This window comes from Pseudophryne corroboree, chromosome 6, assembly GCF_028390025.1.
Source record: "Pseudophryne corroboree isolate aPseCor3 chromosome 6, aPseCor3.hap2, whole genome shotgun sequence".
NCBI classification, from domain to species: domain Eukaryota; kingdom Metazoa; phylum Chordata; class Amphibia; order Anura; family Myobatrachidae; genus Pseudophryne; species Pseudophryne corroboree.
In genome coordinates this window covers 116,579,790-116,606,041 of record NC_086449.1, presented here as the reverse complement: position 1 = coordinate 116,606,041, position 26,252 = coordinate 116,579,790, and positions in this window count along the sequence as shown.

Here is a 26,252-nt window from a genome sequence, read left to right as displayed (position 1 = left end):
AGGTCTGAGAACCAGTGCCGTCTGGGCCATACTGGAGCGATTAGAAGTAGCGATCCTCCTTCTTGCTTGATCTTCTGTAGGACCCTGGGCAGAAGTGACCCTGGAGGAAACACGTAGGGCAGCCGAAAGTTCCATGGAGTTGTCAGTGTGTCCACAAATGCTGCCTGAGGATCCCTGGTCCGAGATCCGAAGACCGGCACCTTGTAAGTGTGTCGAGACGCCATTAGGTCTAAATCCAGTAGGCCCCACTTGTCCACTAGGAGTTGAAAGACTTCTGGATGAAAACTCTACTCTCCGGTGTGCACGACCTGGCGACTGAGGAAGTCCGCTTGCAAGTTCAGGACGCACGGAATGAGCACTGCCGATATTGCTGGCAGATGGTGTTCCACCCAATGAAGGAATTTTGACACTTCCATCATTGTGATGTGGCTTCAAGTGCTTCCTTGATGGTTTATGTATGCCACCGTGGTGGCGTTGTCTGATCTTACTTGAACAGGCCTGTTCTGTACCAGAGGCAGAGCTACAGATAGGGCATTGAACACCGCCCTCAGCTCCAGAATGTTTATCGGAGGGAGTGATTCCTCCTTGGTCCATCGTCCCTGAAAAGAGTGTTGCTCCAACACAGTGCCCCATCCCCTCAGACCTGCATCCGTTAGTTGGACCCAGTTGAGTATCCAGAAGGGCCAGCCCCTGCTCAATTGCTGGTCCTGTAGCCACCAGGGCAGCGACAGACAAACCTCCAGAGTCAAAGTGATCATGTGAGATCTGATCCAATGAGGTAGGCCTTCCAACTTGGAAAAGATAAACCTATGTAGAGGGCGGGAATGAAATGGAGCGTACTCTACCATGTCGAATGCCGAAACCATCAGGCCAAGTACATGCATCGCCGAGTGTATGGACACTCTGGGGCGACAAAAGAAGCATCTTATCCTGTCCTGAAGCTTCAGGACTTTCTGGAAACAGAAACAGATGCTGGATGTGTGTGTCCAGGAGTGCCCCCAGGTGCACCATGCTCTGAGATGGGACCAGCGAGGACTTCTTCCAATTGATGAGCCATCTGTAGGCTTGTAGGAAGGTTACCGTCAGTTGCAGATGACTGAGGACAGGGCCATAACTAGGCAGGGGGGGGGGGGGGGGGCTAAAGGGGCAAGCGCCCCGGATGCAGGGTTTGAGGGGGCGCCAAGGAGTCACAGAGGAGCAGTTTTTTTTTTTTTTTTTACCGGCAGTGCTGTGCTGCTCCAGTGAGACAGCAGACAGCTCCCGGAGCTGGTGTCGATGCTGTGCAGGTGAGCTCCAGTACCTGGGATCTCTCCTATGCTGGCTACTGTCTAAAACTCACTTCTTTGCCATGCAGTGCTGCGACTAGCGTGCAGTGCACCGTGCAAGCTATAGAAGACTGTGCTCCCAGTTAGCAGTATCAACCTCCGCTTTGCCTCCCAGATGGGGGGATTTGGTGTAGCTTATAGGGTGTATGTAGTGTAGTGATGTAGTGTACCATATAGTATGTGTAGTGTAGTAATGTAATGCAGTATATAGGGGCATGTAGTGCACTGATGTGGTGTAGCTTATAAGGGGATATAGTGTAGTGATGTATTGCAGCATATAGGGTATGTAGTGCATTGCATAGGAGCATGTAGTGTAGTCAGAGCCGGCCATAGGCATAGGCAAACTAGGCAATTGCCTAGGGCATTTGATATGCCTAGGGGCATCATCAGCTTCTGCTGATTAAAATGATATGCGAAATGCCTATATTCTGTATGTAGCATTTCCTATGCAGATACAGCCACAGTCTCGCACAGTATATTGGCATGCTGCATATCATTTTAATCAGCAGAAGCTGCTTGTGCATCCTAGCCACATAGCAATGCAAATAAGATGCATTTTCATTAAAAAAAAGTGCCCGACGTTAGCATTGATGCAAGATTTGTGAGGACACATCTGTATCCAAGCAGAGGCAGAGGTCACAGTGTTAGTGGAAGTGTGAGTGCTGTGTGCATGTGAGAGGGTTGGTTGTGCAGTAGTGTTTAGAATATGTGTAAGGAGCATTATGTGTGTCATGTGAAAATGCATTAATAATGTGCAACATATGTGCAAAGGGCCACTATGTGTGTCATTATGTGTATAAGGGCATTAATAATGTGCGGCATATGTGTAAGGGACATTATGTGTAAAAGGGCATTAATAAAGGTTGTCATAATGTGTAAGGTGCATTATGTTTATAAGGACATTAATGTGTCTCATATGTGTAAGGGGCATTACTGTGTGGAATTGTGTATAAATGCATTACTAATGTGTGGCATTATGTGTATAAAGTGCTCTACTATGTGGCGTTGCAAATAGAAAGGGCACTACTGTGTCGTCTAATGTGAATAAAGAGCAATAAGGTGTGGTGTAATGTGAATAAGGAGCAATTCAGTGTGATGTAATGTGAATAAGGGGCTCTACTGTGAGGAGTAACGTTCATAAGGTAAAGCGATACTACTGTGGGATGTAATATGAATTATGGACACTATCGCAAGATAAAATGTGAATAAAGTTGCAGTACTGTGTGGCGTAATTGGAATTGGGGTTACTATTGTGTGGCCATGTCCCTTCCCAGCAAGAAGATGCCCCTTTTTGGGCTGTGTATCAAATGTGCGAACTGTTCCTATTTAAAATATAGGGGGTACAAGGACTGCTATGGGTGAGGGGTGATGGTGCTGGGAAAGATGTGCAAGGTCAGAGGCAGAACCAGCGGTGGTGCTAGGGGGAAACAGCCAAAATTTTGCCTAGGGCATCATATTGGTTAGGGCCGGCTCTGAGTGTAGTGATGTAGTTCAGCGTGTAGGGGATGTAGTATAGAGAAATAGTGCAGTGGATAGGGGAATGTAGTGCAGTGATGAAGTGTTATAGTTTATGGGGACACACAGAGGAGCATGTAGTTGAACACGCTGGTGGGGCATGTGATGCATAGGGCATTTGAAGCACATAGTGAAATATTGTCCAATACTATCCCCTTTTTTAAATATTTTTGATAATCTGAATATTGTAGTCTGTCAGAGTGTGTTTTGCTGTGTTGTGTTTTTTTTTTTTTTTTTTTTGGGGGGGGGGGGGGGGGGGGCGGGGTGTGTGGAGGTGGCACCAAATTACTGCCATGCCCCAGGTGACGAAAATCCTAGTTTCGGCCCTGCTAAGGAGGACATCGTGGGAATTTTAAAGAATCAGCAGGTCGTCCAGATACGGCAGGATTCTGACACCCTGAGGACGGAGATGGGCCGTTTTCACGGCCATAACCTTGGTGAAGACCGGGGGAGCCCTAGCAAGTCCAAATGACAGAGGCTGGAATTGATAATGGAGGTTGCCAATGGAATACTGCAGAAACTGCTGATGCAACATGGCAATAGGTATATGAAGGTATGCATCCTGTATATCCATAGTCTCCTGGTTCCATTATTAGTACAATTGAGTGCAGGGTTACCATACGAAACCTGGACACTCTCACAAATGTGTTCAGAGATTTGAGGTTGAGTATAGGCCGGAAAGACCCATTGGGTTTCGGGACCAGAAAATAGGATTTTAATTACCTACCGGTAAATCCTTTTCTCGTAGTCCGTAGAGGATGCTGGGGTCCACATTAGTACCATGGGGTATAGACGGATCCACTAGGAGCCACTGGAACTTTAAGAGTTTTATAGTATAGGCTTGCTCCTCCCTCTATGCCCCTCCTACCAGACCCAGTCTAGAAACTGTGCCTGAGGAGACGGACAACTTCGAGTGAAGGATTTTACACAGATAGTGGCGAGATTCACACCAACTCACACAAACAAGGCAAACCAAGCTAACTAGATTGAAAACTCAGCAATAGCTGAATAACATTACTGAACCAAGTAACAATGCAGTACTTAACTAAGAACAAAGCAGTACTGAACCAAGTAACCACTGCAGGATAACGAAGCGCTGGGCGGGCGCCCAGCATCCTCTATGGACTAAGAGAGAAGGATTTACCGGTAGGTAATTAAAATCCTATTTTCTCTTACATCCTAGAGGATGCTGGGGTCCACATTAGTACCATGGGGATGTACCAAAGCTCCCAGAACGGGAGGGAGAGCGCAGAGGCTCCTGCAGAACTGATTGACCAAACTTTAAGTCCTCAGAGGCCAAAGTATCGAACTTGTAGAACTTAGCAAACGTGTTCGACCCTGACCAAGTAGCCACTCTGCAAAGTTGTAAAGTCAAGAGCAGTCGTCCAGGAAGAACCCACGTTACGAGAAGAGTGGGCCTTAACAGATTTTGGACACGGCAATCCTGCCATAGAATATGCATGCTGAATAGTGAACCTGATCCAGCGAGAAATTGTCTGCTTAGAAGCAGGACACCCAATTTTCTTGGGATCATAAAGGACAGAGAGTCCGATTTCCTGTGATGAGCAGTCCTCTTCACATAGATCTTCAAAGGCCTCACAACATCCAAGGACTTTGGTTTAATTGAGGAGTCCGTAGCTACTGGCACCACAATAGGTTGGTTGATATGAAAAGCCGACACAACCTTTGGAAGGAACAGCTGACGCGTCCTGAGCTCAGCTCTATCTTCATGGTAGATTAAATATGGGCTTTTACAGGACAAAGCCCCCAATTCCGACACATGTCGAGCAGAAGCTAAGGCCAACAATGTGAAAGCCTTCCACATGAGAAACTTGACCTCAGCCTCCTGTAAAGGCTCAAACCAATCCGATTGCAGGAAATGCAACACCACGTTAAGATCCCGGGGTGCCGTCGGCACCACAAAGGGAGGCTGGATGTGCAGAACTCCACCATAGGAAACTTCTTGAATTCACACCAAGACACATATTTTTCCAAATGCGATGATAATGTTTAGACGCCACTCCTTTCCTAGCCTGTATCAGGGTAGGAATAACCTTGCTCGGAATACCCTTCCGGGCTAAGATCTGGCGTTCAACCTCCATGTCATCAAATGTAGCCGCGGTAAGTCTTGATAAGCGAACGGCCCCTGTTGCATAAGATCCTCGCGAAGAGGATGAGGCCTCGGATCTTCCAGCAGAAAGTCCAGAAGATCCACGTACCAAGCTCTCCTTGGCCAGTCCGGAGCAATGAGAATTGCCTGAACCCTTGTTCTCTTTATGAGTTTTAGAATTCTTGGAATGAGAGGAAGTGGAGGGAACACATATACTGACTTGAACACCCACGGTGGTACCAGGGCATCCACCGCCACTGCTTGTGGGTCTCTCAACCTGGAACAGTGGGGTCATTCCAACCCGATCACTCGCTGCAGTTTGTTGCAGCGCAGCGATCGGGTCAAAAATGCGCATATGCCAGCGCCGCAGCGCACCGGCACATGGCAGTCGTCGCTGTCTACCGATCGCCTCTGAGACAGAGGCGGTCGCTGGGCGGGAGGGGGCTGAACGGCGGCGTTAAGCCGCCATTTAGTAGGCACGGTCCAGCCAACGGAGGCATGGCTGGACCATTGGGGGGGCGTGCCGTGGCGGCTGCGTGACGTCTCACGCAGCCGCTGCGGCCAGTGGCAGCGACACACATCTCCCGGCCAGCCGCAGGAGCTGCACTGGCTGGGAGTTACTCCTCAAATACAAAGGTATCGACGCTGTGCGATGCTTTTGTATTTGTGCGGGGGGGGGGGCAGCACTGACATGCAGGGCAGAGTGGCCCTGTGCTGGGCGTCCCCCCGCATGTCAGAGAACATGATCGTAGCTGTGCTAAATTTAGCACAGCTACGATCAACTCGGAATGACCCCTAGTACCTCCGAAGTTTCTTGTTGAGACGTGAGGCCATCATGTCTATTTGAGGCACGCCTCAAAGACTGGTCACCTCTGTGAACACCTCCGGATGGAGGCCCCATTCTCCTGGATGGAAATCGTGCCTGCTGACGAAGTCTGCTTCCCAGTTGTCCACTCCTGGAAGGAAGATTGCTAACAGCGCCACTGCGTGATTTTCTGCCCAGAGGAGGATTCATGTTACCTCTGAATTAGCAGCACTGCTCTTTGTTCCTCCCTGTCGGTTTATGTAGGCCACCGTCATCACATTGTCTGACTGTACTTGAATGGCCTGATTTTGCAGAAGATGTGCCGCTTGTAGAAAACCGTTTTATACTTATGTTTATTGGGAGAATGGATTCCAGACTTGACCACCTTTCTTGGAAGGTTTCCCCTTGAGTGACTGCGCCCCAACCCCTGAGACTTGCATCCGTGGTTAGAAGGGATCCAGTTCTGAACCCCGAACCTGCGGCCCTCCAGAAGGTGAGGCATTTGCAGCCACCAGAGGAGTGAATTCCTTACTTTCGGCGATAAACGTATCATTTGGTGCATGTGTAGGTGAGATCCCGACCACTTGTCTAGGAGATCCAGTTGGAAGGACCGAGCATGAAATCTTCCGTACTGTAGAGCCTCATAGGAGGCAACCATCTTCCCCAGAAGGTGAATGCACGGATGAACCGATACCCGGGTGGACTTCAAGACATCCCGGACCATTGATTGTATTACCAACGCATTCTCCACTGGTAGAAACACCCTCCTCACTTCCATGTCGAGGATTATCCCCAGGAAAGACAATCTCTTTGTCGGCTCCAGATGTGACTTTGGAAGGTTCAGGATCCAACCATGGTGGTCATTCCGAGTTGTTCGCTGTGCAGCAATGAGGCAAAAAAAGGAATTTCTGCGCATGCGTATGTGACGCAATGCGCATGTGCGACGTACTTTACCAACAGCCAAAGTAGTTTCACACAGGCTGTAGCGAAGCTTTTCAGTCGCACTGCTGGGCGCAGAGTGATTGACATGAAGGGGGCGTTTCTGGGTGTCAACTGACTGTTTTCAGGGAGTGTTCGAAAAAACGCAGGCGTGCCAGGAAAAACACAAGCGTGTTTGTGACGTCAAAACAGGAACTGAATGGTCTGAAGTGATCGCAAGCGCTGAGTAGGTCTGGAGCTCTGAAACTGCTCAAAATTATTTTGCACCCGCTCTGCGATCCTTTCACACGCACTCCTGCTAAGCTAAGATACACTCCCAGAGGGCGGCGGTTTAGCGTTTGCACGGCTGCTAAAAACAGCTAGCGAGCGAACAACTCGGAATGACCGCCCATGTTCCCTGAGCAGATGAGTTGTGAGAGCAATGGACTGCAACAACTTCTCCCTGGATGATGCCTTTATCAGCAGATCATCCAGATATGGAATTATGGGGGTAATTCCAAGTTGATCGCAGCAGGAATTTTGTTAGCAGTTGTGCACTGCAGGGGAGGCAGATTTAACATGTGCAAAGAGAGTTAGATTTGGGTGGGTTATTTTGTTTCTGTGCAGGTAAATACTGGCTGCTTTATTTTTACACTGCAAATAAGATTGCAGATTGAACACACCACACCCAAATCTAACTCTCTCTGCACATGTTAAATCTGCCTCCCCTGCAGTGCACATGGTTTTGCCCAACTGCAAACAAAATTCCTTCTGCGATCAACTTGGAATTACCCCCTATGTTCACTCCCTGTCTGCGGAGGAGAACCATCATCTCTGCCATCACCTTGGTGAACACACCCTTGGTGCCGTGGAGAGACCGAATGGCAGTGCCTGGAACTGATAGTGACTGTCTAACAGTGCAAATCTGAGATAAACCTGATGCGATGGCCAAATCGGAATGTGGAGGTATGCATCCTTGATATCTCGAGATACCAGAAACTCTCCCTCCTCCAGACCTGAGATCACCGCTCTCAGAGATTCAATTTTGAATTTGAACTCCCTCAGATAAGGGTTTAACGATTTCAAGTTCAAATTCGGTCTGACCGAACCATCCGGTTTCGGTACCACGAAAAGGTTGGAATAGTAACCCATGTGTTGCATATGAGGTGTAACTGGAACAATGACCTCTGACTTTTCCAATTTTTGGATGGCTTCCTGTAGGGTAGCCCTTTCTGTCAGTAAAGCTGGCAAGCCTGATTTGAAGAATCGGTGAGGTGGGAGTTCTTGAAACTCCAGTCTGTACCCCTGGGACACAACATCCTGTATCCAGGCCGGACGACACCCAGATGTGGCTGAAACGTCTGAGTCTCGCACCCACCAGCCCGTTCTCCAGGCTGTGCGGTCCACCGTCATGCTGAGGATTTTGAGGAACCAGAAGCAGGCTTCTGGTCCTGGGAACCTGCAGGTGCAGGCTTTTTGGATTTTGCCCGACCACCTCTAAAGAAGGTCGTAGGAGGCTTGAACCTTTAGTCTTTGCGGTCTGAAAGGACTGCAATGTTGATGAAGAAAAGGGTTTCTTCGTAGAAGGAGCAGCTGAGGGAAGAAAGGTCGACTTACCCGCGGTTGCCATGGAAATCCACGCATCCAACGCTTCCCCAAATAGAGCCTGACCTGTGAAGGGTAGGTTCTCCACACTTCTCCTGGATTCCGCGTCTGCAGACAATTGGCACAGCTAGAGTCCCCTGCGTGCTGAGAGAGCCATGGAAGATATCCTTGCATTCAGAGTACCCAGGTCCCTAATGGACTCCACCATGAAACCCGCAGAATCCTGTATGTTATGTAAAAACAGTTCAATGTCACTTCTATCTATCATATCTAAGTTTACTAGTAATGTGCTTGACCACTTTACTATGGCTTTAGAAATCCATACACAGGCAATAGTGGGCCTTAACGCCACTCCTGAAGCGGTGTATATGGATTTGAGTGTAGTGTCAATCTTACGATCAGCTGATTCTTTTAACGCGGTAGATCCAGGGACAGGTAAAACCACCTTTTTAGACTGGAGACAGATGCGTCAACTATGGGTAGATTTTTCCATTTTTTCCTATCCTCCTCAGGGAAGGGAAAAGCAACCAGAACCCTTTTGGGATCTGGAATTTTTTCTCCGGGGTTTCCCAGGACTTTTCAAATAATGTGTTTAATTCTTTAGACGCAGGGAAGGTTAGAGAGGCTTTCTTATTATCTCTAAAGTAAGCCTCCTCAACCTGCTCAGGTGGTGTGTCAGTAATGTATAACACATCTCTAATGGCCTCAATCATGAGCTGCACCCCCTTTGCAAGGGATGTCGCCTCCCTCAGCATATCCCCATCACTGTCTGCCGTGTCAGAGTCGGTATCCGTGTCGACTTGCATAATCTGGGCAAGTGCACGTTTCTTTGGGTATATGCTAGGGGATTTAGAAGTAATGGGAACAGAGCCTGACCAAGCTTCCATAGACTTCCTTAAAACCTGAGTTTCAGTCTCAGTATGGGCAACCCTAGTAGAAATCTGAGATAACATTCCGTTAATAGAAGCCAGCCATTATGGCTCAGATTCAGAAGTCTGAGACATGATATTACATTCCTGGATACATGAAATGGATTCCTCTAAAGAAGATACTTCCTCTGCAGCATAAGACACAGAGTCCCTGGACATGGTTATGTGAGATTTGCGTACACGTACACACACACAAACAGGAAAATGTCAGACATTTTCCCCAAGTACCTTCAGAGACAGAGTTTGGAGCCAGCACACACAGCGCCCCAGAGACAGTTATAAAATAATTGCCTGGCGCTGACTGTCTACCCTTAATAGACTACACAGTAAAATTACAGCATCCCCCCCCCCTCCCACACACACACTTCTACAACCCCCTTGTACCGCAAAGGATAGCTGGAATCGTGTGGAGGGACAGCGCTCCGTGTCAGCGTCGCTGGAAGTGGATCTGCAGGGAGAAAATGGTGCTGGTGAGCTGCTGGGTCCGCTCTGAGGAGAAGCTCCGTCCCCAAACATGGCGCGTCTTCCCGCACTAATTGAAATTTCTACTGGCCTGAGATATTCTAGCAGCGTTTACCGGAGTCCCTGATAGCCTGAGTGACCAGTGTAAGGGTATTTGCGCTGGCCCAGGGTACCCCTCATAGCGCCGCATCTGCTGTACCGCTGAGCCTTCCGGAGTGCAGTATCAGTACTGCGCTCCCACCCCAATGCTGCCATTTACACCAGATCCCCGCCTGTCGGGTCGCCGGTGACACACTCAACACCGGAATCTACTGGCTCTGTAAGGGGGTGGCGGCATGCTGTCGGAGTGAGCGGTCACCTCGGGCGGCTAACGATGATCACCCTCAGGAGCTCAGTGTCCTGTCAGCGGAGATAGTGGCCATTAACCTCTCAGGGATGGAGACTACTCCCCCCTAAGTCCCACGAAGCAGGGAGGCTGTTGCCAGCAGCCTCCCTGTGCCTAAATTACTCTTAGAAAATAATAAAACTAAAGAAGTTCTAGAAGCTCCCCTAGCTGTGACCGGCTCCTCTGGGCACATTTTCTAAACTGGGTCTGGTAGGAGGGGCATAGAGGGAGGAGCCAGCCCACACTATTAAACTCTTAAAGTGACCATGGCTCCTAGTAGACCCGTCTATACCCCATGGTACTAATGTGGACCCCAGCATCCTCTAGGACATAAGAGAAACAGGGTTGAATAATAACCTCTGCCTCCCTATGACTGAGGTACCAACACAACCACTCCTGTACTCAGGAGAGAACCGACAACTGTTTGCAATGCTTGCGCCTTTAACGGGTCCGAAGGAGGAACCGTGGTGAAAAATTGGCGAGGGGGATGTCTCTTGAAAGACGTACCCGTGAGAGACAACTTCCAATACCCATGCATCTGAAGTGGTCTTTAACCAGACCTAGGCACACTGTAGAAGTCAACCCGTCATGCAGCAGGCTTGACTTGTTTAGAAGCATGCTGATAAGCCGCCCAGGATTGTTTTGCCTTGGGCTTGGTGGCTTTGGGAGCACAAGATTGTCTCTGGTATGCCTGACCTTTTGCTTTCCCTTGAGGCCGAAAGGAATGAAAAGTGGTACCTTTGGCCTTCTCTGCAGAAGGATTAGTACTTGGGAGAAAAGCAGTCTTAGCAGCTGTCAATTCAGACACAATTTAATTAATACAGCCCGGAACTCCTTGAAAAAGACCCCAGTGCAGGGGTGGAAACGCGTTGGAAGCGGGGACATTGAAATTTGACTGCAAGCGTGACTGGCAGGTGCAACCCAGACAGGCTGATCCAGCATTGCATTAAGATCTGTGGGAGCCCGGGACTCATATTGCACATGCTGTTGTTGAACTGCTTTGCCAGTTCTCTGCTTCTGGCAATTTAATTCAAATTAAGGCTACCATTTGTTTTATGTAGTTATGTGTGGAGCTTTTATGTGATTTTTGCATGTGATTTGTCCGTGTGATATTAATTTTTATACATATTCAAAAAAAACTGTACTTCACTATATTGAATTTCATTTGCGTATGGGTTGACACGGATTTGACCATTGATATATTGGAGGATCTGGTGTACGAGATATCAATCGACCAGTAGCGCCAGATAAGTTAACCCTTCCCCTTTTTTTTGTACAATTTAATTCAGGTCTTCCCCAAACAAAATATCCCCACTGAAGGGAGTACCTCCAAGGTCTTTTTTGAGCCTAGGGCCACCTTCCATGGCCTCAACTACAGAATACGGCGAGTCAGGACAGACGTAGCCTTCGCCTTGGCTGCCAACACCCCCGCCTCAGAGGACACCTCCTGAATGTAATAGGTGGCAGTGGTAATGTGAGACAGGTATTGTCTGGCATTGTCAGATAATAGGATTTTAATTACCTACCGGTAAATCCTTTTCTTGTATTCCCTAGAGGATGCTGGGGTTCCATTTAGTACCATGGTGTATAGACGGGTCCCTAGGGAGCAATGGGCACTTTAAGAGTTTAATAGTGTTGGCTGGCTCCTCCCTCTATGCCCCTCCTACCAGACTCAGTCTAGAAACTGTGCCCGAGGAGACGAAGATACTTTGAGAGAAGGAATACATAGATAGTGGTGAGAAATCACACCAGCTCACACTGAATTGAAAAACCATGCTGACCATCATGCAACATGGAGAAACCATGCCAACCAGCATGCAGCATGAAGAAATCATGCCAACCCACATGAAACATGAAGAAACCATGTTAACCAGCATGCAACTAACCAGCAGGAACTAGAAGAAACCCTGCTAACCAGCATGAAATAGGAACAGCAACAGCTGAACCAATACTTAACCAAGCAACAATGCAGGAAAACGAAGCACTGGGCCGGCGCCCAGCATCCTCTACAGACTACGAGAAAAGGATTTACCGGTAGGTAATTAAAATCCTATTTTCTCTTACATCCTAGAGCAGGCATTCCCAACCACGGTCCTCAAGGCACACTAACAGTGGGGATGTACCAAAGCTCCAAGTACGTGAGGGAGAGTGCTGGGGCACCTGCAGAACAGATTAACCAAACTTTAGGTCCTCAGAGGCCAAAGTATCGAACTTGTAGAACTTAGCAAACGTGTTCGACCATGACCAAGTAGCAAAGATGTAAAGCCGAGACACCCCGATCAGCAGCCCAGGAAGAACCTACTTTACGAGTAGAGTGGGCCTTAATGGATTTTGGACACGGCAAGCCTGCCGTAGAAGATGCATGGTGGATAGAGAACCTGATCCAGCGAGAAATTGTCTGCTTAGAAGCAGGACACCCAACCTTGTTAGGATCATAAAGGACAAACAGAGCGTCTGACTTTCTGTGACGTGAAGCTCTCTTCACATATATTTTCAAAGCCCTCACAACATCCAAGGACTTTGAGGTAATTGAGGAGTTAGTAGCCACTGGCACCACAAAAGGATGGTTGATATGAAAAGCTGACACAACCTTCGGAAGAAATTGCTGACGCATCCTGAGCTCAGCTCTATCTTTATGAAAAATAAAGTAGGGGCTTTTGTAGGACAATGCCCCCAATTCCGACACACGTCTAGCAGTTGCCAATGCCAACAGTGTGACAGTCTTCCAAGTAAGAAACTTGACCTCAACCTCCAGTTCAGGCTCAAACCAATCCGATTGTAGGAACTGCAGTACCACGTTAAGATCCCAAGGTGCTGTAGGAGGCACAAAGGGAGGTTGGATGTGCAGAACTCCTTTCAAGATGTCTGAACCTCAGGGAGGGCAGCCAATTGTTTCTGGAAGAAAATGGACAAGGCCGAAATCTGGACTTTTATGGAGCCCAAGCGTAGGTCCACATCCACACATGCTTGCAGAAAGAGGAGAAAATGTCCAAGATGAAACTCCACCGTAGGAAACTTCTTGGATTCACACCAAGACACATACTTTTTACCAAATCCGATGCTAATGTTTTGACGTTACTCCCTTCCTAGCCTGTAGGAATGACCTTTTTCGGAATGCCATTCCGAGCTAAGATCTGGCGTTCAACCTCCATGCCATCAAACGTAGCCGCGGTAAGTCTTGATAAGCAAACGACCACTGTTGAAGAAGGTCCTTGCGCAGAGGAAGAGGCCTCGGATCCTCCAAGAGTAATCCCAGAAGATCCTCGTACCAAGCCCTTCTTGGCCAGTCCGGAGCAAAGAGGATCACCTGAACTCTTGTTCTTTTTATTAGTTTGAAAATCATTGGGATGAGTGGAAGTGGGGGGAACACATACACTGACTGTGACACCCACGGAGTTACCAGGGTGTCCACCGCCACTGCTCATGGGTCTCTTGACCTGGAACAGTACCTCCGAAGCTTCTTGTTGAGGCGAGAGGCCATCATGTCTACCTGAGGTACACCCCATCGGCTTGTTACCTCTGCGAATACCTCCGGATAGGGGCCCCAATCTCCTGGATGGAGATCACGTCTGCTGAGGAAGTCTGCTTCCCAGTTGTCCACTCCCAGAATGAAGATTGCTGACAGTGCCAGCGCGTGTCTTTCTGCCCAGAGGAGGATTCTCGTTACCACTGACATTGCAGCTCTGCTCTTCGTTCCGCCTTGCCTGTTTATGTAGGGCACCGCCCTAACGTTGCCCGACTGAACTTGAATGGCTTGATCTTTCAGAAGATGTGCCGCATGTAGAAGGCCGTTGTAAATGGCCCTTAGTTCCAGAATGTTTACCAGATGGAGAGCTTCCTAACTTGACCACTTTTCTTGTAAGTCCCCCCCTTGGGTGACTGCTCCCCAATCTCTGAGACTTGCATCCGTGGTTAGAAGATTTCAATCCTGAATCCCGAACCTGCGGCCCTCGAGTAGGTGAGAAGTTTGCAGCCACCAGAGGAGTGAATTTCTGGCTTTTGGCAACAGGTGTATCCGCTGGTGCATGTGAAGATGTGATCCCAACCATTTGTCCAAGAGAACCAGTTAGAAGAACCGTGTGTGAAATCTTCCGTACTGTAAAGCCTCGTAGGAGGCTACAATCTTCCCGAGAAGGCGAATGCACTGACGAACCGATACCTGGGCTGGCTTCAGGACATCCCGGACCATTGATTGGATCACAAACGCTTTCTGTCAGCTCCAAATGTGACTTTGGAAGGTTCATGATCCACCCAAGATCCTGGAGTAGGCGATTTGAGAGAGCAATACTCTAACAGCCTCTCCCTGGAAGATGCTTTTAGCAGCAGATCGTCCAGATATGGAATTATGTTCACTCCCTGTCTGCGGAGGAGTAGCATCATCTCTGCCATGACCTATGGAAATATCCTCGGTGCTGTGGAGAGGCCAAATGGCAGTGCCTGGAACTGATAGTGACAGTCCAGCAGCTCAAATCTTAGATAAACATTGGTGAGGCGGTCAGATCGGAATGTGAAGGTACGCATCCTTGATATCCAGGGATACTAGGAATTCCCCCTCCACCAGACCTGAGATCACCGCTCTCAGAGACTTCATCTTGAATTTGAATTCCCTCAAGTAGAGTTCAATATGTTCAGGTCTAATATTGGCCTTACCGAACGTCCAGTTCTACAAACAGGTTTGAGTAATAACCCTTGTGTTGTAGGTGAGGTGGAACTGGAACAATGACATTGGTTTGGCAAATGTTTGAATAGCTCCCAGCAGTAGTGTACTTCTTCTCAGAGAAGCTAGTAATAATCTGTGAGGCAGGAGTACTAGAAACTCCAGTCTGCACCCCTGGGCAACCTAACCGTTTTCAGGGGTCTAAGCAGGATATCACCCAGATGTTTAAATGAAATCTCTTTAGTCTCCCTCCCACCTGCCTGATCCCCAGGTAGTGAGGTCCACCGACAATCCGAAGGGTTTCAGAAGGCAGAATCCGAAATCTGTCCCTGGGAACCTGGCAGTGCAGGTTTTCTGGATTTTCCCCAATGTCCTCTTAAGGAAGTGGAGGAACAGTTGGACTCATGTTTAAACTTTGCGGTTCGAAGGGATTGCAGTGTAGGTGTAGGATATAATTTTCTGGTCTGTGCAGCTGCAGAAGGAATATATGTAGAAATACCCGCAGTTGGCATGGACAATCACGTATCCAGTGCGTCCCAACAGGGCCTCACCTGTGAAAGGCAGACTTGCCATACCTTTCTTGGATTCTGTATCTGCAGTCCATTGGGGTAGCCACCGTCCCCTGATTGTCTAAACTGCCAGAGTAGCGGCCCCTGCATGACGCAGGCCAATCTCCTTCATGGCCTCCAGCCGTGAAGCCTGTAGACTCCTGTAAGTGACACAGAAACAAGCAAATGTCACTCCTATACATACAGTACCGGATCTTGCCACGGGCAAGCAGTACTTTTGCCCGGGGCGCCGCCTTCCGGAGGGCGCCGCACCATGGCAAGATCCGCCACTGTGCCCTCTGCAGTGCCCCCCGCTGTGCCCGCCGCTGGTCCCCCGCTTTGAAGGGAACCAGACGCTAAGCGTCTAGTTTCCCTTCATGGAGAGGACTGTGCTGTGCGGTGCGCGATGACGTCATCGCGCACCGCACAGCAAAGGTCCTCTCCATGAAGGGAAACTAGACGAAGTGTCTAGTTTCCCTTCATGGAGAGGACCTTTGCTGTGCAGTGCGCGATGACGTCATCGCGCACCGCACGGCATAGTGGCAGAGACACTAGGGGTCATAATTGACCTCTAGTGTCTATGCTGTGCTATGGGAGAGACGTAATGACGTCTCTCCCATAGATCCGAGGACAGACACAACCATCCGAGTCCAGGAGAAGAGCGGCGCCGGCGGAGGAGAAGGTCTGGAATCAGGAGCGGGGATTGTAAGTATACTTTTTTTATTTATTTTTTATTTTTTCAGCTGCGCTACAGGGGGCACAAATGGGGGCGTAACTGACCACGCCCCCATATGAAGCCACGCCCCCATTTTTGCCCGGGGCGCCACAAGGGCAAGATCCGGCCCTGAATACATAGAATCTAAATCATAAAGTAAGGAGCCTGACCACGTAACTATAACCCCAGAGATCTACGCAAGTGAGGGTCTCTGAGCCACACCTGTAGCAGTGCACAGAATTAGAGAGTAGTCTCAATCTGCAATCAGTCTAATCCTTATGGAGGTTGTACCAGGGACAGGTAACACAACCTTCTTTGACAATTTAGACACTCTTTAGGGATGTGGATTATGGGGGTCATTCCGAGTTGATCATAGCTGTGCTAAATTTAGCACAGCTACGATCATTCACACTGACATGCGGGGGGATTGCACAGCACAGGGCCAGTCCGCCCTGCATGTCAGTGTCCTCCCCCCCCCCCCACAGAAGTGCAAAGGCATTTAACAGCGGCGATGCCTTTGCACTTTAAGAGTAGCTCCCGACCCGCGCAGCTTTAGCGTGCTGGCCGGGAGCTACTCATCGCTCCCTGGACCGCAGCGGCTGTGTGTGACGTCAAGCAGCCGCCACGGCCCGCTCCCCCAACAGTCCGGTCACGCATGCATTGGCCGGACCGCGCCCCCGCAGCTTAACGACGCCGTCCAGCCCCCTCCTGCCTAGCGACCGCGTCTGCCTCAGAGGCAATCACTAGGCAATGACGGATGGCATGCGCCGGCGGCGCAGTTCCGACCCGATCGCTGCGCTGCAAGAAATTGCAGCGAGCGATCGGGTTGGAATGACCCCCAATATCTCTGGGTGTACTCAGGTTTTCCCAAAAAAGGAGTTTAACGCTCTAAATAGTGGGAAGGCATTTTTATATATATATATTTATATATATATAGAACCGGAATTCCACAAAGGTGGAAGGGGCACTCACAATCTCAAAAAAATCATACAAGAATTCACATTTCATAAAATGTCATAGTTTTAATTGTTGGATCTTCTGTTACACCAACTCGCCCTTAATCGACGTTTCGACCCTAATCCCGGGTCTTTTTCAAGATAGGCAGATTCGGTGCAGATTCAAAGAATTCACAGACATTAATGTTACAACATCAGTAGAGTAGAGTTGGCAAACCCCGTTAGATTCACGTATACGGTATCAACTGATGAGATCAGCTTTTTGGATATTAGGGTTGTTGTCCGAGAGGGGAGATTAGTGACAACCCTCTTTCGGAAGGCTACTGATCGGAACACTACACTGTTGGCCAGTAGCCATCATCCACCTTCATTAAAAGATAACTTGCCAGTATCCCAGTATCTCAAGAGTTATGCGTATAAACTCTGAGACAGGAGCAATGGATGCACAGCTTGCAGAAATGACTGCCAGATTCATTGAAAGGGGCTATAAGCAATTTAGAGATGAGCGGGTTCGGTTTCTTTGAATCCGAACCCGCACGAACTTCACTTTTTTTTCCACGGGTCCGAGCGACTCGGATCTTCCCGCCTTGCTCGGTTAACCCGAGCGCGCCCGAACGTCATCATGACGCTGTCGGATTCTCGCGAGGCTCGGATTCTATCGCGAGACTCGGATTCTATATAAGGAGCCGCGCGTCGCCGCCATTTTCACTCGTGCATTGAGATTGATAGGGAGAGGACGTGTCTGGCGTCCTCTCCATTAGAATAGAGATAGATAGATTAGATAGAGAGAGATTGTGCAGAGTCGCAGACAGAGTTAGTTTACCACAGTCAGTGACCAGTGCAGTTGCTAGTTAACTTTTATTTAATATAATATATCCGTTCACTTCTCTCTGCTATATCCGTTCTCTGCCTGAAAAAAAAAACGATACACAGCACAGTCAGTCACACAGTGTGACTCAGTCTGTGTGCACTCAGCTCAGCCCAGTGTGCTGCACAGTCATCAATGTATAAATTAAAAGCTTATAATTAATTGTGGGGGAGACTGGGGAGCACTGCAGGTTGTTAGCAGGAGCCAGGAGTACAATTATATTAATTAACAGTGCACACTTTTGCTGCAGGAGTGGTGACCAGTGCCTGACCACCAGTATAGTATTGTTGTATACTACTAATATCTCTTTAAATATCAACCAGTCTATATTAGCAGCAGACACAGTACAGTGCGGTAGTTCACGGCTGTGGCTACCTCTGTGTCGGCACACGGCAGGCAGTCCGTCCGACCAGAATTGTATTATTTATTATTATATACCTACCACCTAACCGTGGTTTTTTTTTCATTCTTTATACCGTCATAGTGTCATCCTAATTGTTACGAGTATACTACTATCTCTTTATCAACCAGTGTACAGTGCGGTAGTTCACGGCTGTGGCTACCTCTGTGTCGGCACACGGCAGGCAGTCCGTCCGACCAGAATTGTATTATTTATTATTATATACCTACCACCTAACCGTGGTTTTTTTTTCATTCTTTATACCGTCATAGTGTCATCCTAATTGTTACGAGTATACTACTATCTCTTTATCAACCAGTGTACAGTGCGGTAGTTCACGGCTGTGGCTACCTCTGTGTCGGCACACGGCAGGCAGTCCGTCCGACCAGAATTGTATTATTTATTATTATATACCTACCACCTAACCGTGGTTTTTTTTTCATTCTTTATACCGTCATAGTGTCATCCTAATTGTTACGAGTATACTACTATCTCTTTATCAACCAGTGTACAGTGCGGTAGTTCACGGCTGTGGCTACCTCTGTGTCGGCACACGGCAGGCAGTCCGTCCGACCAGAATTGTATTATTTATTATTATATACCTACCACCTAACCGTGGTTTTTTTTTCATTCTTTATACCGTCATAGTGTCATCCTAATTGTTACGAGTATACTACTATCTCTTTATCAACCAGTGTACAGTGCGGTAGTTCACGGCTGTGGCTACCTCTGTGTCGGCACACGGCAGGCAGTCCGTCCGACCAGAATTGTATTATTTATTATTATATACCTACCACCTAACCGTGGTTTTTTTTTCATTCTTTATACCGTCATAGTGTCATCCTAATTGTTACGAGTATACTACTATCTCTTTATCAACCAGTGTACAGTGCGGTAGTTCACGGCTGTGGCTACCTCTGTGTCGGCACACGGCAGGCAGTCCGTCCGACCAGAATTGTATTATTTATTATTATATACCTACCACCTAACCGTGGTTTTTTTTTCATTCTTTATACCGTCATAGTGTCATCCTAATTGTTACGAGTATACTACTATCTCTTTATCAACCAGTGTACAGTGCGGTAGTTCACGGCTGTGGCTACCTCTGTGTCGGCAGTCGGCAGGCAGTCCGTCCATCCATAATTGTATTATTATTATAATATATACCACCTAACCGTGGTTTTTTTTTCATTCTTTATACCGTCATAGTGTCATACTAGTTGTTACGAGTATACTACTATCTCTTTATCAACCAGTGTACAGTGCGGTAGTTCACGGCTGTGGCTACCTCTGTGTCGGCAGTCGGCAGGCAGTCCGTCCATCCATAATTGTATTATTATTATAATATATACCACCTAACCGTGGTTTTTTTTCCATTCTTTAATCTTTATACCGTCGTCATAGTGTCATACTAGTTGTTACGAGTATACTACTATCTCTTTATCAACCAGTGTACAGTGCGGTAGTTCACGGCTGTGGCTACCTCTGTGTCGGCAGTCGGCAGGCAGTCCGTCCATCCATAATTGTATTATTATTATAATATATACCACCTAACCGTGGTTTTTTTTTCATTCTTTATACCGTCATAGTGTCATACTAGTTGTTACGAGTATACTACTATCTCTTTATCAACCAGTGTACAGTGCGGTAGTTCACGGCTGTGGCTACCTCTGTGTCGGCAGTCGGCAGGCAGTCCGTCCATCCATAATTGTATTATTATTATAATATATACCACCTAACCGTGGTTTTTTTTTCATTCTTTATACCGTCGTCATAGTGTCATACTAGTTGTTACGAGTATACTACTATCTCTTTATCAACCAGTGTACAGTGCGGTAGTTCACGGCTGTGGCTACCTCTGTGTCGGCAGTCGGCAGGCAGTCCGTCCATCCATAATTGTATTATTATTATAATATATACCACCTAACCGTGGTTTTTTTTTCATTCTTTATACCGTCATAGTGTCATACTAGTTGTTACGAGTATACTACTATCTCTTTATCAACCAGTGTACAGTGCGGTAGTTCACGGCTGTGGCTACCTCTGTGTCGGCAGTCGGCAGGCAGTCCGTCCATCCATAATTGTATTATTATTATAATATATACCACCTAACCGTGGTTTTTTTTCCATTCTTTAATCTTTATACCGTCGTCATAGTGTCATACTAGTTGTTACGAGTATACTACTATCTCTTTATCAACCAGTGTACAGTGCGGTAGTTCACGGCTGTGGCTACCTCTGTGTCGGCAGTCGGCAGGCAGTCCGTCCATCCATAATTGTATTATTATTATAATATATACCACCTAACCGTGGTTTTTTTTTCATTCTTTATACCGTCATAGTGTCATACTAGTTGTTACGAGTATACTACTATCTCTTTATCAACCAGTGTACAGTGCGGTAGTTCACGGCTGTGGCTACCTCTGTGTCGGCAGTCGGCAGGCAGTCCGTCCATCCATAATTGTATTATTATTATAATATATACCACCTAACCGTGGTTTTTTTTCCATTCTTTAATCTTTATACCGTCGTCATAGTGTCATACTAGTTGTTACGAGTATACTACTATCTCTTTATCAACCAGTGTACAGTGCGGTAGTTCACGGCTGTGGCTACCTCTGTGTCGGCAGTCGGCAGGCAGTCCGTCCATCCATAATTGTATTATTATTATAATATATACCACCTAACCGTGGTTTTTTTTTCATTCTTTATACCGTCATAGTGTCATACTAGTTGTTACGAGTATACTACTATCTCTTTATCAACCAGTGTACAGTGCGGTAGTTCACGGCTGTGGCTACCTCTGTGTCGGCAGTCGGCAGGCAGTCCGTCCATCCATAATTGTATTATTATTATAATATATACCACCTAACCGTGGTTTTTTTTTCATTCTTTATACCGTCGTCATAGTGTCATACTAGTTGTTACGAGTATACTACTATCTCTTTATCAACCAGTGTACAGTGCGGTAGTTCACGGCTGTGGCTACCTCTGTGTCGGCAGTCGGCAGGCAGTCCGTCCATCCATAATTGTATTATTATTATAATATATACCACCTAACCGTGGTTTTTTTTTCATTCTTTATACCGTCGTCATAGTGTCATACTAGTTGTTACGAGTATACTACTATCTCTTTATCAACCAGTGTACAGTGCGGTAGTTCACGGCTGTGGCTACCTCTGTGTCGGCAGTCGGCAGGCAGTCCGTCCATCCATAATTGTATTATTATTATAATATATACCACCTAACCGTGGTTTTTTTTATACCACCTAACCGTGGCAGTCCGTCCATAATTGTATACTAGTAAACTATCCAATCCATCCATCTCCATTGTTTACCTGAGGTGCCTTTTAGTTCTGCCTATAAAATATGGAGAACAAAAAAGTTGAGGTTCCAAAATTAGGGAAAGATCAAGATCCACTTCCACCTCGTGCTGAAGCTGCTGCCACTAGTCATGGCCGAGACGATGAAATGCCAGCAACGTCGTCTGCCAAGGCCGATGCCCAATGTCATAGTACAGAGCATGTCAAATCCAAAACACCAAATATCAGAAAAAAAAGGACTCCAAAACCTAAAATAAAATTGTCGGAGGAGAAGCGTAAACTTGCCAATATGCCATTTACCACACGGAGTGGCAAGGAACGGCTGAGGCCCTGGCCTATGTTCATGGCTAGTGGTTCAGCTTCACATGAGGATGGAAGCACTCAGCCTCTCGCTAGAAAACTGAAAAGACTCAAGCTGGCAAAAGCACCGCAAAGAACTGTGCGTTCTTTGAAATCCCAAATCCACAAGGAGAGTCCAATTGTGTCGTTTGCGATGCCTGACCTTCCCAACACTGGACGTGAAGAGCATGCGCCTTCCACTATTTGCATGCCCCCTGCAAGTGCTGGAAGGAGCACCCGCAGTCCAGTTCCTGATAGTCAGATTGAAGATGTCAGTGTTGAAGTACACCAGGATGAGGAGGATATGGGTGTTGCTGGCGCTGGGGAGGAAATTGACCAGGAGGATTCTGATGGTGAGGTGGTTTGTTTAAGTCAGGCACCCGGGGAGACACCTGTTGTCCGTGGGAGGAATATGGCCGTTGACATGCCAGGTGAAAATACCAAAAAAATCAGCTCTTCGGTGTGGAGGTATTTCACCAGAAATGCGGACAACAGGTGTCAAGCCGTGTGTTCCCTTTGTCAAGCTGTAATAAGTAGGGGTAAGGACGTTAACCACCTCGGAACATCCTCCCTTATACGTCACCTGCAGCGCATTCATAATAAGTCAGTGACAAGTTCAAAAACTTTGGGTGACAGCGGAAGCAGTCCACTGACCAGTAAATCCCTTCCTCTTGTAACCAAGCTCACGCAAACCACCCCACCAACTCCCTCAGTGTCAATTTCCTCCTTCCCCAGGAATGCCAATAGTCCTGCAGGCCATGTCACTGGCAAGTCTGACGAGTCCTTTCCTGCCTGGGATTCCTCCGATGCATCCTTGCGTGTAACGCCTACTGCTGCTGGCGCTGCTGTTGTTGCCGCTGGGAGTCGATGGTCATCCCAGAGGGGAAGTCGTAAGCCCACTTGTACTACTTCCAGTAAGCAATTGACTGTTCAACAGTCCTTTGCGAGGAAGATGAAATATCACAGCAGTCATCCTACTGCAAAGCGGATAACTGAGTCCTTGACAACTATGTTGGTGTTAGACGTGCGTCCGGTATCCGCCGTTAGTTCACAGGGAACTAGACAATTTATTGAGGCAGTGTGCCCCCGTTACCAAATACCATCTAGGTTCCACTTCTCTAGGCAGGCGATACCGAGAATGTACACGGACGTCAGAAAAAGACTCACCAGTGTCCTAAAAAATGCAGTTGTACCCAATGTCCACTTAACCACGGACATGTGGACAAGTGGAGCAGGGCAGGGTCAGGACTATATGACTGTGACAGCCCACTGGGTAGATGTATGGACTCCCGCCGCAAGAACAGCAGCGGCGGCACCAGTAGCAGCATCTCGCAAACGCCAACTCTTTCCTAGGCAGGCTACGCTTTGTATCACCGCTTTCCAGAATACGCACACAGCTGAAAACCTCTTACGGCAACTGAGGAAGATCATCGCGGAATGGCTTACCCCAATTGGACTCTCCTGTGGATTTGTGGCATCGGACAACGCCAGCAATATTGTGTGTGCATTAAATATGGGCAAATTCCAGCACGTCCCATGTTTTGCACATACCTTGAATTTGGTGGTGCAGAATTTTTTAAAAAACGACAGGGGCGTGCAAGAGATGCTGTCGGTGGCCAGAAAAATTGCGGGACACTTTCGGCGTACAGGCACCACGTACAGAAGACTGGAGCACCACCAAAAACTACTGAACCTGCCCTGCCATCATCTGAAGCAAGAAGTGGTAACGAGGTGGAATTCAACCCTCTATATGCTTCAGAGGTTGGAGGAGCAGCAAAAGGCCATTCAAGCCTATACAATTGAGCACGATATAGGAGATGGAATGCACCTGTCTCAAGTGCAGTGGAGAATGATTTCAACGTTGTGCAAGGTTCTGATGCCCTTTGAACTTGCCACACGTGAAGTCAGTTCAGACACTGCCAGCCTGAGTCAGGTCATTCCCCTCATCAGGCTTTTGCAGAAGAAGCTGGAGGCATTGAAGAAGGAGCTAACACGGAGCGATTCCGCTAGGCATGTGGGACTTGTGGATGCAGCCCTTAATTCGCTTAACAAGGATTCACGGGTGGTCAATCTGTTGAAATCAGAGCACTACATTTTGGCCACCGTGCTCGATCCTAGATTTAAAGCCTACCTTGGATCTCTCTTTCCGGCAGACACAGGTCTGCTGGGGTTGAAAGACCTGCTGGTGACAAAATTGTCAAGTCAAGCGGAACGCGACCTGTCAACATCTCCTCCTTCACATTCTCCCGCAACTGGGGGTGCGAGGAAAAGGCTCAGAATTCCGAGCCCACCCGCTGGCGGTGATGCAGGGCAGTCTGGAGCGACTGCTGATGCTGACATCTGGTCCGGACTGAAGGACCTGACAACGATTACGGACATGTCGTCTACTGTCACTGCATATGATTCTCTCAACATTGATAGAATGGTGGAGGATTATATGAGTGACCGCATCCAAGTAGGCACGTCACACAGTCCGTACTTATACTGGCAGGAAAAAGAGGCAATTTGGAGGCCCTTGCACAAACTGGCTTTATTCTACCTAAGTTGCCCTCCCACAAGTGTGTACTCCGAAAGAGTGTTTAGTGCCGCCGCTCACCTTGTCAGCAATCGGCGTACGAGGTTACATCCAGAAAATGTGGAGAAGATGATGTTCATTAAAATGAATTATAATCAATTCCTCCGCGGAGACATTGACCAGCAGCAATTGCCTCCACAAAGTACACAGGGAGCTGAGATGGTGGATTCCAGTGGGGACGAATTGATAATCTGTGAGGAGGGGGATGTACACGGTGATATATCGGAGGGTGAAGATGAGGTGGACATCTTGCCTCTGTAGAGCCAGTTTGTGCAAGGAGAGATTAATTGCTTCTTTTTTGGGGGGGGTCCAAACCAACCCGTCATATCAGTCACAGTCGTGTGGCAGACCCTGTCACTGAAATGATGGGTTGGTTAAAGTGTGCATGTCCTGTTTTGTTTATACAACATAAGGGTGGGTGGGAGGGCCCAAGGATAATTCCATCTTGCACCTCTTTTTTCTTTTCTTTTTCTTTGCATCATGTGCTGATTGGGGAGGGTTTTTTGGAAGGGACATCCTGCGTGACACTGCAGTGCCACTCCTAGATGGGCCCGGTGTTTGTGTCGGCCACTAGGGTCGCTAATCTTACTCACACAGCTACCTCATTGCGCCTCTTTTTTTCTTTGCGTCATGTGCTGTTTGGGGAGGGTTTTTTGGAAGGGACATCCTGCGTGACACTGCAGTGCCACTCCTAGATGTGCCCGGTGTTTGTGTCGGCCACTAGGGTCGCTAATCTTACTCACACAGTCAGCTACCTCATTGCGCCTCTTTTTTTCTTTGCGTCATGTGCTGTTTGGGGAGGGTTTTTTGGAAGGGCCATCCTGCGTGACACTGCAGTGCCACTCCTAGATGGGCCCGGTGTTTGTGTCGGCCACTAGGGTCGCTTATCTTACTCACACAGCGACCTCGGTGCAAATTTTAGGACTAAAAATAATATTGTGAGGTGTGATGTGTTCAGAATAGGCTGAAAATGAGTGTAAATTATGTTTTTTGAGGTTAATAATACTTTGGGATCAAAATTACCCCCAAATTCTATGATTTAAGCTGTTTTTTAGGTTTTTTTTAAAAAAACACCCGAATCCAAAACACACCCGAATCCGACAAAAAAAATTCGGTGAGGTTTTGCCAAAACGCGGTCGAACCCAAAACACGGCCGCGGAACCGAACCCAAAACCAAAACACAAAACCCGAAAAATTTCCGGCGCTCATCTCTAATAAGCATAGGGTCCTTAAGGGGTGCTTAAGGAAGGCAACGAGAATATTTAAAGGAGAGGTTGGAACCAAACGAGTAAATACTAATAGAATGATATTCTCCACCACATTTAATGGAATGTCTGGTTGTGTCCAAAGATCTATAAATAAGCATTGGCCAAATGTGACCTCTGATGCAGCATTGCCGTTTAATAATATGCCTAGACCGATGATGGCATATGGTAGGGGACCTAACTTGAAACAGCTCTTGATGCGCCCTACTCTATATCCTGGTGATAACTCTGATACGACCCGTATTATGAAAAAGAAACCTGGATGTTTTTCCTGCGGGGGTTGTGTGACCTGTAGGTCCATGGTGGTGGGTCCCAATGTAATACATCCCCAAACTGGGAAGAAAATACGGATCACATATCTGCATTGTCGCCTTGATCATGTTATTTACATATGAATCTGTCCCTGTGGTTTATACTATGTAGGGCTCACCACAAGAGCCTTTAGAGATCGAATGGCCAACCACCGCACCAGCATACGTGCAGCCTTTGATGTCGGGTACTCTGATAAACCAGTGGCCCGACACTTTTTTGAAAATAGACATCAGGTCTCCA